Below are 12,256 nucleotides of genomic sequence, written 5' to 3'. Positions count from 1 at the left end.
TGTGTGTGTGTGTGTGTGTGTGTGTGTGTGTGTGTGTGTGTGTACGCTTCCGTGCTGTTTAGGGCAGAAGGAAAGGCCCCTCCAGCGATAGTGATTTTGTGCAACATGTCTATTCATTTCACCCACTCTATTACTTTTTTCCGTAAAAAGCTCCGCAATGTCACGTATAAGGCGGAAAGAACAACTTCATTAAGAATAAAGCAATCTTTACTTCGGCAACTGAAACAACACATTGTGGCCAGAATTTCCATCGGCCCTGCGCTACGACCTCGCTGTTATAGTTCAGGTGTAACGCTGGTGACGTCAAACAAGTTAACGTAATTTGTCTTCGTGTTTCTTCGATTGTCATTGTTTTTTAGATGAAATTGCTCACTGTGGCTTTTGAAAAACTAAAGAAACAGGTATGCACTTTATAAATTTAACAAGTTAGGGGGATGACATGGTCTCGGGAAAGTGCGCTTGGGAAATAACCTGAACTTTCGCCCAAAAATGTATTCGTGTGGAGGGAACGCATTATTTAAAATGACATTGTCTCTTCTCGGGCCGGTATTCGCTAAGCAATCAATGGCGTTGGAACAACCACGCTGCTCGCCTGATCTGACAACCAAATAATGTTTGTTGTCACTGAAGGTGAAGGAGGTTCATTATAGCAAATTAGCGCAGACGAAGGGAAGGTGAAACGGACAACACGACGGGCTGACTATCAAGTCATAGTTGAAAGTCAGCTCATTGTATTGTCGGTTTCACCCATCTCGCCATCTGTGCTCTTTTGCCATAACGAACGTAAACCAACTAGCCCACCTCAGCACCTTCGTGAGGGAGGCATTGCAGAGCGTTTCGCGGATGTGAGAACATCCAGTTTAATATAACTTCGTCGTCTCCTCATGAGTAAGTTTTTGAATACTCCTTCAAACAATGGACATAATCAATTTTTCGTATGCAGGTATGCAAGGAGCACATGCTATGATAACCGTACCGATATTCACACATGAGGTATTGCCCAGTGTTTTCCAACATGTTTAGGGAATTCAACTGTCGCACCTTGTTGAATTAGATGGTGGCGTAGAGGTCACCAGTTGTAAAAATATTCCCAACGCCGGTACGCATAATCTTATAGACAGGCATTACGTGCTCATGCATTAAGTAATTATAATTATTGTTAATGACTGTTGAAGCAGAAGGCGAATTTCATTTTTTGTTAGCTAACGCATCGCCTTTTCTGCAAGATCATATTTAATGTATTTATGTTAATTTTTGCTATTTTAATGTTCTTTCTCATTGATATGCTACCTGGCGTCATTACCTCTTAATAAGGAGTGCACCACCACTTGTGCCACCACCGTTTCTACAGCCATTTGTGTCGCACAATTTACTGTGATTTGCTGGCACATAGCCATCCGGCCAATCTTCTCCCTGTCGTTTTATTAAGATTTCCTCATTGACTCTCTGCTGAAGACCATTATATCCAATAGGAAAAGAAGGCTGCAGCATCACAAGTTTAGTTTTCTTCACCCCTCGAACAAGAAGTACCAATCTCCCTGTGCTCCAACTGCGTAACAGTCACCGCCAAGAACGTTGTCGTTCGCAAATAAGTGCTACACATGTCAATACATATATGCATTACAGCAGCGACGCGAAGTGACAAAATATTGTGTCTCGGCAGAACTGTGGCATAGCACGCACTCGGTCGACGAGCATTGATTTTCCTTCAGCTCTCCGTTGTTTACATTTCGGTTCACATGCAGTTGAGCCTGCCCGATCGTCCGCAGTCGCATGCACCATGTGGTTGCACTGCTTCTGAATGTATAGGCTAATGCGTGCGTAAGTCCTGGAATCGCACGCGAAGGACAGCGACGACTATTGGGCAAGCGACGGCATCGACGCACGGGTTGTTGTCATGGGGATAATGATTTTCGCGCACGACATTCCTGTAGCCGCTCTTATATTACCCAGTATCACCAATACCGGTCAGAGTTTCGTTTCTGCGCGAGGGGCGTGGTGTTCGGAACGCTCTACTGAATGCATGATTACGTCGGTACCTTGCGCGAGAAACAGTAGCACTGAGCTGAAGGTCCGTGGCACGCTGGGATGGAATAGTTTTGCCATCGACTCAAACGGCTGCAATTGATTTCGGAAGGGATGCTGCGAGACTTCTGGAATTACCGTTCTAGTTAATAGAAGGTCGTCCTGTGATATAGGGAATTGAGCCGAATGCGTTTGTAACGCGTGAGCAGTGGCAACTTATGAGTTCTTCACGCGCGATTATAGATGTCAACTCAACGATGGGGTATAACGTAAACTAGCATCTGTAGGTGTGAGGGAGCCTCCGAAATTATTCTGATCAGCGGGGAATAAATTAACCTTCACTCTATAGTTTATTTGCAGGTGCGTTCTTGCACTCCACTGCCATCCAAGTGTCACCGGCACGACCAGGAATCAAGCAATGGTCTACGTGCACAACAGTATAAACACATGGCCGCTAAGGCACTGTGGACTATGGGTCAACGGGGTCACCCCTCTGCCACATCCACCCCCCCCCCCCCCCCCCCCAACAAGCCGCCGTCTGGTTCGTCTTACACGACACCGGCACTTCTATATACATGCGTGCAAAACTTTGATGAATTAAGAGTGAAGTGCATAAAAGCTCAAGTAATTAAAGGCTTCATCCCTTCTGCATGCAGCCTGTAGGTAAGAGATGCGAGGTGTTAAGCGCTCTCCATAACCAGGCGGTTTCGTCGAGAGGAATCATCACTGCTGCATGGAATAAGTACAGAACCTGAATATATCTCTGCAGGGTTATTCAAGACGAGACTTGCCGATTTTTCATTCGGTTATTTTATGTAATAAGACACAAGACACCAAGCACTTTCTTTGGTCGTGTCCCAGTTACCGTGGGGAAAGAGATGATGATCTTGAGAACATGTATAAGAAAGGCCGACCACACGAGTACATGCAACACCTTGCGTTTCCAGAAGGGTGCGTCTGGGTTTCCAGAAAGCTTCACGCCTTTTTTTTCATTTTTTTGCAATTCCAAGAGACACTGATTTGCTGGAGGCGGGGTAAATACTCCGGCGACGTTACAAAAGACGCTGCAATTTATTACGAGGTTAAACCAGCTTGTAGCGGCTATATGGCTCCATCCCCAATTTCAGCACAAACTCAGGCGCCGATTTTGTCAGCAGGTTTTGGACGCGAAATACTCTTTTTTTGTTTTTGTTTTTCTATCGGCTGAATTCTGGAAGCTTCTACAGGTCGGTGCGAGTCTCGAATTTCTACTCAATGTCTGTCGTTGATGGAATGCAAGTAGCTTTAAGTGGGACTGTTGAAATACATGGTACGAATGATCAGTGTGGCTTTAACCGTAGGTACACACGTCATAATCACTGCTTCACACAGAATCGTCATCATAATCATCAATGCAGGTACTAAGACTAGTACTGGTGCAAGGTACAAGATAGAGTTTTTCAGGTACAAGAATTAGAGATAACAAATAATCCAAGTGCACGAATGCGCAACAAATAATTTTAAGTATTATCAAGAAGCTTTAACACTTTTACTGAGGCGCTCAGTGGTGAAAATTGTCGACACATAATGTCTAATGAGTGCGAGGCAGCGAGAGAGCAAATCGTCTAAACAGGAGCCAGGCATTCCATATCATGGAGAGAAGCAACAGCAATTTTTGGTTCACAGTAGGAATTAGAAAAGACAGTCAAAATAATTAAATACCCGAATTTCAATAAAAGCTTCAGCTTAACCAAAAAACAAATAATATTTTAAATTTTTTCAATATTTCAAGGTTTTCCAAGTCCTCAAATTGTAATTTTCATATTCAAGTGCTGTTCAGGGTTTCAAGGATGCTACAAACTCTGAATGCGAGCTTTTCTTGGGCATGGGTGCGCACAATGATCGAGATAGATTGAGTGAGAAAAAAACGTTTTTATTGATTAAAAGAGAAGGTCGGCTTGAAGCTTGATCGAGAAATTTAAACCGGATGAAAGCATTCTCAGAAGCAAATTGGCGTGCCTGGATGTACTGGTGCATCGCGGCGTCCCTTGCCAAGGTCCCCTGTAAAAAATGAGCAACATAGTCAGGTTCCGGGCATAATAGCCGCATTCTTGAGGTCACCTGCAGATAACTTGATTAAGATGGCATTGATTCATTGGGAGGCTACACCTGCCATAAACCCTGCTGTACAGAATACCCGCTTCGCTATCCGCTTTAGAATTTCTGAACCTCCGTTGATTCTTGTTATCTTACAATATTTTTCCTAAAATTATCACTGTTATGTGAAAAGACGTAGCGTCGCTGTCAAAGGTGATGAAACAGCTTTCTTTCAGTTTCATTCGAATAAAAACAAAGAAGAAAGTCAAAGTGATTGGTTATGTACAGGAAGCCATACTTGTTCCTTGCTCTTGAATTACATTGTGTAAAAGAAGCGCACGTAGCTCTGACCAATTTATGTTAAAGAGTGTTTTCAAGCAAATTCCTCGAGCTAAGCCAACTATTATGGGTAATTTGCGTAAACTTAACCAGAGCGCCACTTCATCCCTCTTCTTTTGGAAATCAACACACGGGCTCTTCCCGGATATTTCAGTAGTAAAATATTGCGAAAGTTGTACGGATTGAGATGAGACACCAATCTGTCCTGCGAGGGCACGTTTCTGAGGTAACAAAACAGACATGTTTCACTCGTTGTTTCGTCCGGTCATTTTTAAACTTTGTGATCCAACTGGACGCAGTGACTCAAGTTGCAAGGCCTGTCAGTTGGAAAAGTGGTTTGAAAGGCCCGCAAGGGGCACTCCGACATAAGAACACTGTTAGAATGGCTGCATTGAAAATTTAGAAACCCCCTTATAGCCCTCATTGGGTTAGTTGGCAACCTGCCAAGCACTGTACGACTTTCCATCTATGCGGACGACATCTGTATTTGGGCATCAGGTGTAACACGACTTCAGCTTCGCGCTCGGCTTCAGAAGGCAGCCACGATGACATCTTGGTACCTTCGTCAACAAGGATTTGAAATTTCATGTGGGAAGTGCGCAATGGTAGCATTCACCATGAATCCGATGTCTGCTTACGCCATATCAATTAACGGACAACTTATACCATACAGCAAAAGTCACAGGTTCCTGGGAGTCGTAACTGACAGAGTCTTATCTTGGACTCCACACGTGAATTACGTGAAAAAGCGGCTGACTGCTATCTGTCACCTGTTCAGGTTCCTTCCAGTAAAAAGTTGGGGAGTATCCATACACGGTATGTTACAGCTGTACATGGTGTTGTTCGTTGGATTCCTGTGGTAGCCTGCCTGCAATATCCAACACCTGCAAGACTAACCTGCGTACGATTCAGAGTATTCAAGCCCAAGCCCTTAAGATATGTCTTGGCTTACCACGCAGTGCGTCAACGGCTGAAACCATTGCCATTGCCCAGGATTACCCAATCACGACGCACATTACCGTTAAGACAATGTATACGCATCTCAGACACTATGCTAGGAGCCCTTCCCACCACCTGGCGAGCGTCACAGTTAAAAGGACCTGCTCGAAATTTAGCGCTACTGTCAGTGCACATCATGCATCGTTTACTCCAGGGTACGCACCTGCGGCCGAGCCAGTGTTTCCTTCGTGGTGTTTGAGCCGTCCACAAGTACATATAACGATTCGAGGACTACAGAAGAAGTGAGATCTACCGCCCCTGCTCTAAAACAACTGAGCTTACTCCTCTTGCATGAAAAGTACAGCAACCACGTGCACATCTATACCGATGGATCAACTACGTCGTCCAGTTCTGGTGGTGCGGTGGGTATACCAACGCGAGGAACAACACTGCGCTTCAAGACATCGCATGTGACGACCTCAACGGCGGCAGAACTAACGGACTCTGCGTCGTGCACTGGAATTCATTGACTCTGTAAGACCTAGAAAATGGGCTGTGTTTTCAGACTCAAAACCTGCATTGCAGTGCATGCAGTCAGTTCTTCCACGCGGCTGTCATGAACAGTTGACATACGAAACCATGAAACTCCACCATCACGTCCAACAAAAAGGCCAAGAGGTTGTCTTTCAATGGGTACCTGGTCATTGTGGAATCTATGGCAATGATTCCGCAGATAACGCTGTTCGCACATCACACCAAGAAGAGCTCAGCGTTCCAATTCGGCTTTCGAGGACAGACGCCGCAAGGAAGCTTCGACACCTGGCACGCAGTCCCTCACGGACCGAGTGGAGCTCGCCAAACTTACGACTTACACGACTGCATCAATTAAACCCCTCACTGCAACTCCGACCTGCATTCGGACTTCCTCGACGTGAAGCTTCGCTTCCCTGTCGCCTTTGGTTAGAAGTTGCCTTCACAAAAGGCATACTCTACATTAATTGGAGTGACCGACAGTGCAGCATGCGCGTTCTGCGGCACCGACGAAACTATCGACCACCTGCTGTGCCACTGTGCACGATATGCGCCTAAAAGACAAGAACTTGCTAACGCGATAAAAAAAAACCGGACAATCGGACGCTTACCATGCAGGTGCTGCCGGAACACCGCCCCCATCGCTCGTCGGCCCATAAAGCGGTGAAGGCCCTTTTGTTCTTCTTGAGGACGACGGGCTTGAGTCAACGTATGTGACTATTGGTGCAATAACTCACGCGTCAGCGAACTCACCGCTAATTTCCCTTCTTTCCTTCCTTCCTCTGTCTCCCTGTCATCTTTGTGTTCCCTTTTCCCATTCCCCCGGTGTAGGGTAGCCAACCGCACGTTATTCTGGTTAACCTCCCCGCCTTCTGCCTTTCTCTTTCCTCCTCCTCCCTCCTCCCTTATAAAAATACTTTTTGTTGCAAATCTTGCTTCGCCTGATTGCCACGCGCACTCGTACACTCTGACGGCATTGCACAGCTGCTGTTTCGCAATATGCAGTTAGAACTTGCGTTGAGTGCAGAAAAGTGCGATGAGAAGGCTTATTACGAGGAATAATGATTTAGAAGCCCCAGAGTTGCCTGCCTGAAAGCACAGCTGCAACCAGATTAACAATTTTCTTTTCTTTCTTGTTTTTTTTTTTTTTTTTTTATTCGCTGGGCACCGAAGCTTCCCGCATTTCACGATATCACCGCTTGATGGCGCCACCGCCTTTTTGCACCACGGCGGATGTCCTTTTGCGTGTTTACTTTCACAAAAGCTTCGCGAAAGCGTTTTCGCTCTGCAGGGTTTTAGGCATAGCAGAAGCTTCGAAAACTGAAGATTTCAGAACTGCGTGCAGTTATTTTTTCATAGGATACGAGTTGTTTATCAGGCTTCTGGTACCCTTTTCGGGTGACCACTGCAATCACTGCCGTGTCGTGCACTTTATGTACATATAAAGAAACATTAAATCCACACTAAACCCGTTGGCAATCTTATAATACTATAGCAGAACAACACTATAGGGAAATTCAAAATTTAGCGCACCATCCTTGCCTGGCTATTTATGTGCACATCACGTAAGTGGTACGGTATCCCGTGTCAGCGTATAGTCCTGTGCACCGTGTGGAGCTGATAGAAATTTTGCTGCGGAATTGTTACTTACAATAAAATAATCTGAGTTGTCTTTTAGTAAGGAAATTACTAAATGAAATTAGTAGTCTCATATTCGCGCGTGATACACTTCAACGCTGCATAACAAAACTTCTCCTGTGCGTTCGTGTTATCTGTTAGCATTCCACGAAGCATAGTTTGACGCATAAATGAAACGCAGTTAGGCCAAATACTGCAATCAGGGTTTCTAGAAACTGTGATGAACGAAGGCAAAGAAAAATGAGTTTTCATGGAGAAATTCAAGCTCCTTTTAGAAAAAGAAAGAGTTGTATTGTTTACTTACGCTGCATTAAAGTTGTTAACTTACATTGCATTGAATTTCTCTCTACATAAGCAACATCCTAACGCTTTCTACATAGAACTGTCGTTAAAAAAAGGTAACGCCAATTTTGAAACATATTGCGATAACAATTTTTGAGTCAGAATTCGCAGAGTATTATCGTTTTTTTTTTGCAAGAAATTGTCCTTCAAATTGAATTGTCCATGAAAATAATAACACTTTCCACCCTAGTTTTCCTATTTCAAATCTTTTATAATTTGAAATTGCAGATTTCTGAGCTTCTAATTTTCTACTTGTTACGTCCAGTTCACTTCTTCGTCCTAAAGGCTCAACAAATTACGCGACATATGAAAAAGAAGCACGTGACCTGCTCACTCCGGCGCTCTCCGCATGGAGTGCACTGAAAGGTGCCGCATGTGAACAAAGAGCGCATTTAGCCTGGAGCGCACTGCATTCGCGGCGCTTAGGTGGGCATGCCACTTTCTTTCTTTTTTTTTTTCACATTTGGCGGTTATTTCATTCGGACGCAGAAAAAATTATTAGTTAACAATAGGGAGGTTAGAAGCTGCTGGCTTAGATGTGTTCTAAAACGCTCTACCACTTCCTCATTTAAAGTTTCACTTTAAGGTAATACTTGGAAAGTTCGGTAATTAGCTCGACTAATTATGCAATTAAAGAGAAAATAAAGTGTGACTTGGTCCATACAATAGGCAACAACATGCATTTAGTCGCGTCCTGCTAAATTGCACTGGCTTATTTTTAAATCTTGCACACCCTGTATAATATGTGGTGCCGGGAGGGGAAAGAAATAGAAGGGGGTGCGAGAGTACAAACATATGCGCAAAAAATAATTCTTCTACTTGAATACGTATTTATTTCAATATTTCCTTTTCTAAGTCTAAACGACAAGTAGAACTATAACACTGCGAGAAAGGTATTACTTCGTGCTGCTATGCATGCATTATGTTTCACTTTCTTAATGAAGAAAACGAAAACAAAAAAGGTCATTTCCAGAAAACTACAGCTGAAAGTAGCTGCGACAGCAAGCTCATGTCCCTATTGTACACAGGGCAGCTAACGTACGCATTCTTGCTCAATAATCTTCTGTTTAAAATGCACGTTGACGAACCTCAGGGTGCACGTAGTGCTTTAGTTGATGAAGCCTTGTGCTTTGCCTGCGGCGCGGAATTTTGGCGCCATCTAGCACGCACTCGGTGAATGACAGCTGTTATCTCCGATATGCGCGCCTGTACGTCTTTTACCTCCTTTTGTTTTTTTTCACGTCATTAGATACGGGACGCGCATTAGGTGTCCGGCAAGTTGGCACGGACCATTAAATACACTATGAAAAACTGTATAGCCTTATTACAATTTCGCATGATTACACATTTCGGAGGCGCAAGAGACACACAAGAGGTTTCATACAAGAAGCTTCACGAACCACGTACTGAACCTCATACCCGGATAGGCCGTTGATAGTACAGCGACTTGAACCTCCAGCTACAACGGCTTCTATATTTTTGTTACTTGAATAATGAACACAGGGAAACCGACGCGATAAATCCGCATTTTAAAATGTGCAACTCACTCGCTCACGGGCGTAGCCAGACCGCGCCTCAACACAATGAGCCCCCACCCCATTCCTGTCACAGGCGGTGTTGACTGAACATACAGTAAAGCGGCAACCGGCTTTCTACTAGGTACCTGCGACCAGTTCTGCGAGTGGCATCCCATTATCGCATGCACGATGCACGTTAATTGGCGCGTTGACGACAATTCTCTGTTGCTCCTGATTCGCTGGAGAGAGGCTATTATCAGGACGAAAAGAATGAACAAGCGCGAGGGTGGCCGGAGAGCAAATGATCCATCGCGTTTCCCGGCCGGCTCTCTTTTTCATCGCGTCTCTCCAAACCAGCTGTTCCCTTATTGCCTATCATTTAGTATTTCCCGAGCCTTCTTCCCCTTGCCTGACACGTACGACGCGTCCGCTTATGCTTGTGCGCAGATGCTTCCGTCTTCCACTCTTCGCAGGGCAGTTCACATGAAATTGCTGAACACGCTCAAGAGACAGGCCAACTTCATCACGCCAGTTCTTGTTTTACCTTGTACTGGTTTTCTGTCTCTGCTGATGCCTTGACTGATTTCTTTCTTCCCTACCGATCAAGTACAAGAAAGTAAACCATGAAGTCAATTTTACTACTTAATGAGGTTGAATGAACTCCGGCAGATTAGGGGAGTTGGAGGACGTTGTTGGCTGCAGGCGGATCTAGCCTTGCTGGCATTGCCAGAAATTGCTCTGCCTCCGCTAGGTTAACCTCTGCAACGGGTTGAACACTTATAAGACAGGACAGTAATCAATAAGATTATAGCTAAGATAGTTGATAAGGCACAACTATTAATTTATATTATGTCGAAGCTAGCTTGCAACCAATTTCTTTCGCGCAAGCTTCCTTTTTAATACGCGTCCGTATCGATGAGGAACGTCTTCTGTCTTCTGTGTTGCCTCGATTACTGCCTCTCTCTTTCCAGGTCTAAAATACGTGAATTGGTTGATGTAATTAATGTATAGTAGGCTTGGAAGAAGGGTGAAAGCCAGTATCATCGCATACGAGTCCTGGCGATTTATTGGTAGCAAATTTCTAATCAGCATTTCTGGAGGACTACAAGGTTACTAAGACTCCTGGAATTTTTTTTCTGGCGTTCACACAATTAATACGATAGTTAGCTTCCACTTGCTCAATGTTGGGGCCCTAATCACGTGCTGATTTACACACAAGGTACGGGAGTCCTAACTTTAGCAGTCTTTACAAGACAGCACCATGAGCGAGAATCTGAAATCGTTCACTTTCCTAATGATGTCGTTGGAGAGCGCGCGATCTATGCCCCTTCCAATTTGCTGGGCGCCCTTTCATTAACAAATCCCTTTGTTTAGAACGATGACAGTAGCGTCTTGAGACTTACAAACGTCTTTCGATACGGCAGCTTAAAGACAATAATTTAACGAAAACCTAAGCAACACATGTGTCGTTGTCGACGTCATCGATCGGGCTCTCAGCGAAGTCGTGCCAAGCTGCCGCTGCTGAGCCTAATAGGGGTGCGGGAAGTGTCGCACCGATGGTGCAAAGCCCGGCGACAACATAAGGTGAAGGAAGAAGGGACGAACGAGCACGGCGCAAATCCGGATAACGAAGCGCCTAATTAGACTGCAGCAGCGACGCTCCCGCGAGGATTTAGAGTAATCTCGTAGTCTATAGCTGTATACTCGCACATGCAGGGGGGCTTTACGAGGAAACGCTATCGCGGTCGTCGCCACAACACGAATTTTAATTGTGAAAAAACAAGAAAAGAACGCTAGCGGGGAAATTGGCTGCTTCATGATTGAAATAGATTGAGCTTCGTTTCCGAAAAAAAAAAGGATATCCCAGTGAACCAGAAGGGAGTGTGACGGCGGGACTGGTGCTCAAAATAGAAAACATAAATTCCTGCAGAATGTTAAAGCACTTTCTACATTGAGCGGCGTAATTACAGGGTTTATTTATACGTAGCCTATCGACGATGTTGTGGTCAGTGGAGAGGACGTATTAAGCAAGAGAAAATTCTTATAATAAAATAATTTGCCAAGCAAAAAAATAGGAATATACAATTTCCCTATCTAACCAAATCTGTGCACGGCGCTCGCTGACGCTTCGCAAGCTTGATTACTTCCATACTTTTAACATTAGCAAAAGCTCATTGTACTTTTTATTTGCTGCAACACGTTTCCCTTTTACGAAATTTCTCGCTTTCTTGCAGTAGCATAAATTGCGTACATTTGAGAGCTTGCCTCACATGAAATTCGGGCGCATATGTTAACTACAACAAGCGAACTCTGGTCCATTCATGGCATATGCTTTACCTTTTTTCCGCGCATTTCCTTCGTAAATAGAAAGCAGCTGGTTACATAATCAAAGGTCTCTTAACGAGGTTTGGCTTACCATAACACTATGGAGGTAACAATAATGTGACGAAATAACGTCGGGCAGTATAACTTCCCACTTTGCTTCGTCTAATAAAAAAAGAGTATTAAATATAGCGTTGTGCTGTTTCGTTGCTCCGCTGTTTTCATGCTACTCTTTATCGCGAGCTGCTCTGTACGGTTGTGGCAGTGCTGTGTTGTGTTTTTTTTTTTTACTCGCTGTACCATTTGCCCTTGCACTACTTGCTATATTTCCTCGCTACACTCGCTAATTTACTTGGCATACTATTTCTACTTTTGCTCTTTTGCTTTTGTGGCGTAGAGGTGAAGTGCGCCGTTTAGCGCTTCTTGTTTATTTTTTCCGCTTTTTTGAGCACGTATTTGCATTCGTATCGTATGGTACTCAAACAAGAATAATGTTTCTGCATTTGCGCAAATTTCTTAACGCTTAC

General features: G+C 44.3%; 1 protein-coding gene across 1 annotated transcript in view; it reads left to right on the top strand.

The window, feature by feature from the left end:
• Positions 1-12,256, top strand: part of LOC119445826 (chondroadherin-like protein) — a 128,684-nt gene that overhangs the window by 63,140 nt on the left and 53,288 nt on the right. The window lies entirely within an intron of this gene.

The sequence above is a fragment of the Dermacentor silvarum genome, chromosome 3, assembly GCF_013339745.2.
Source record: "Dermacentor silvarum isolate Dsil-2018 chromosome 3, BIME_Dsil_1.4, whole genome shotgun sequence".
NCBI lineage: Eukaryota > Metazoa > Arthropoda > Arachnida > Ixodida > Ixodidae > Dermacentor > Dermacentor silvarum.
Note: the sequence above shows the minus strand (reverse complement) of the source record. Positions and strands in the feature narration are given on the sequence as shown.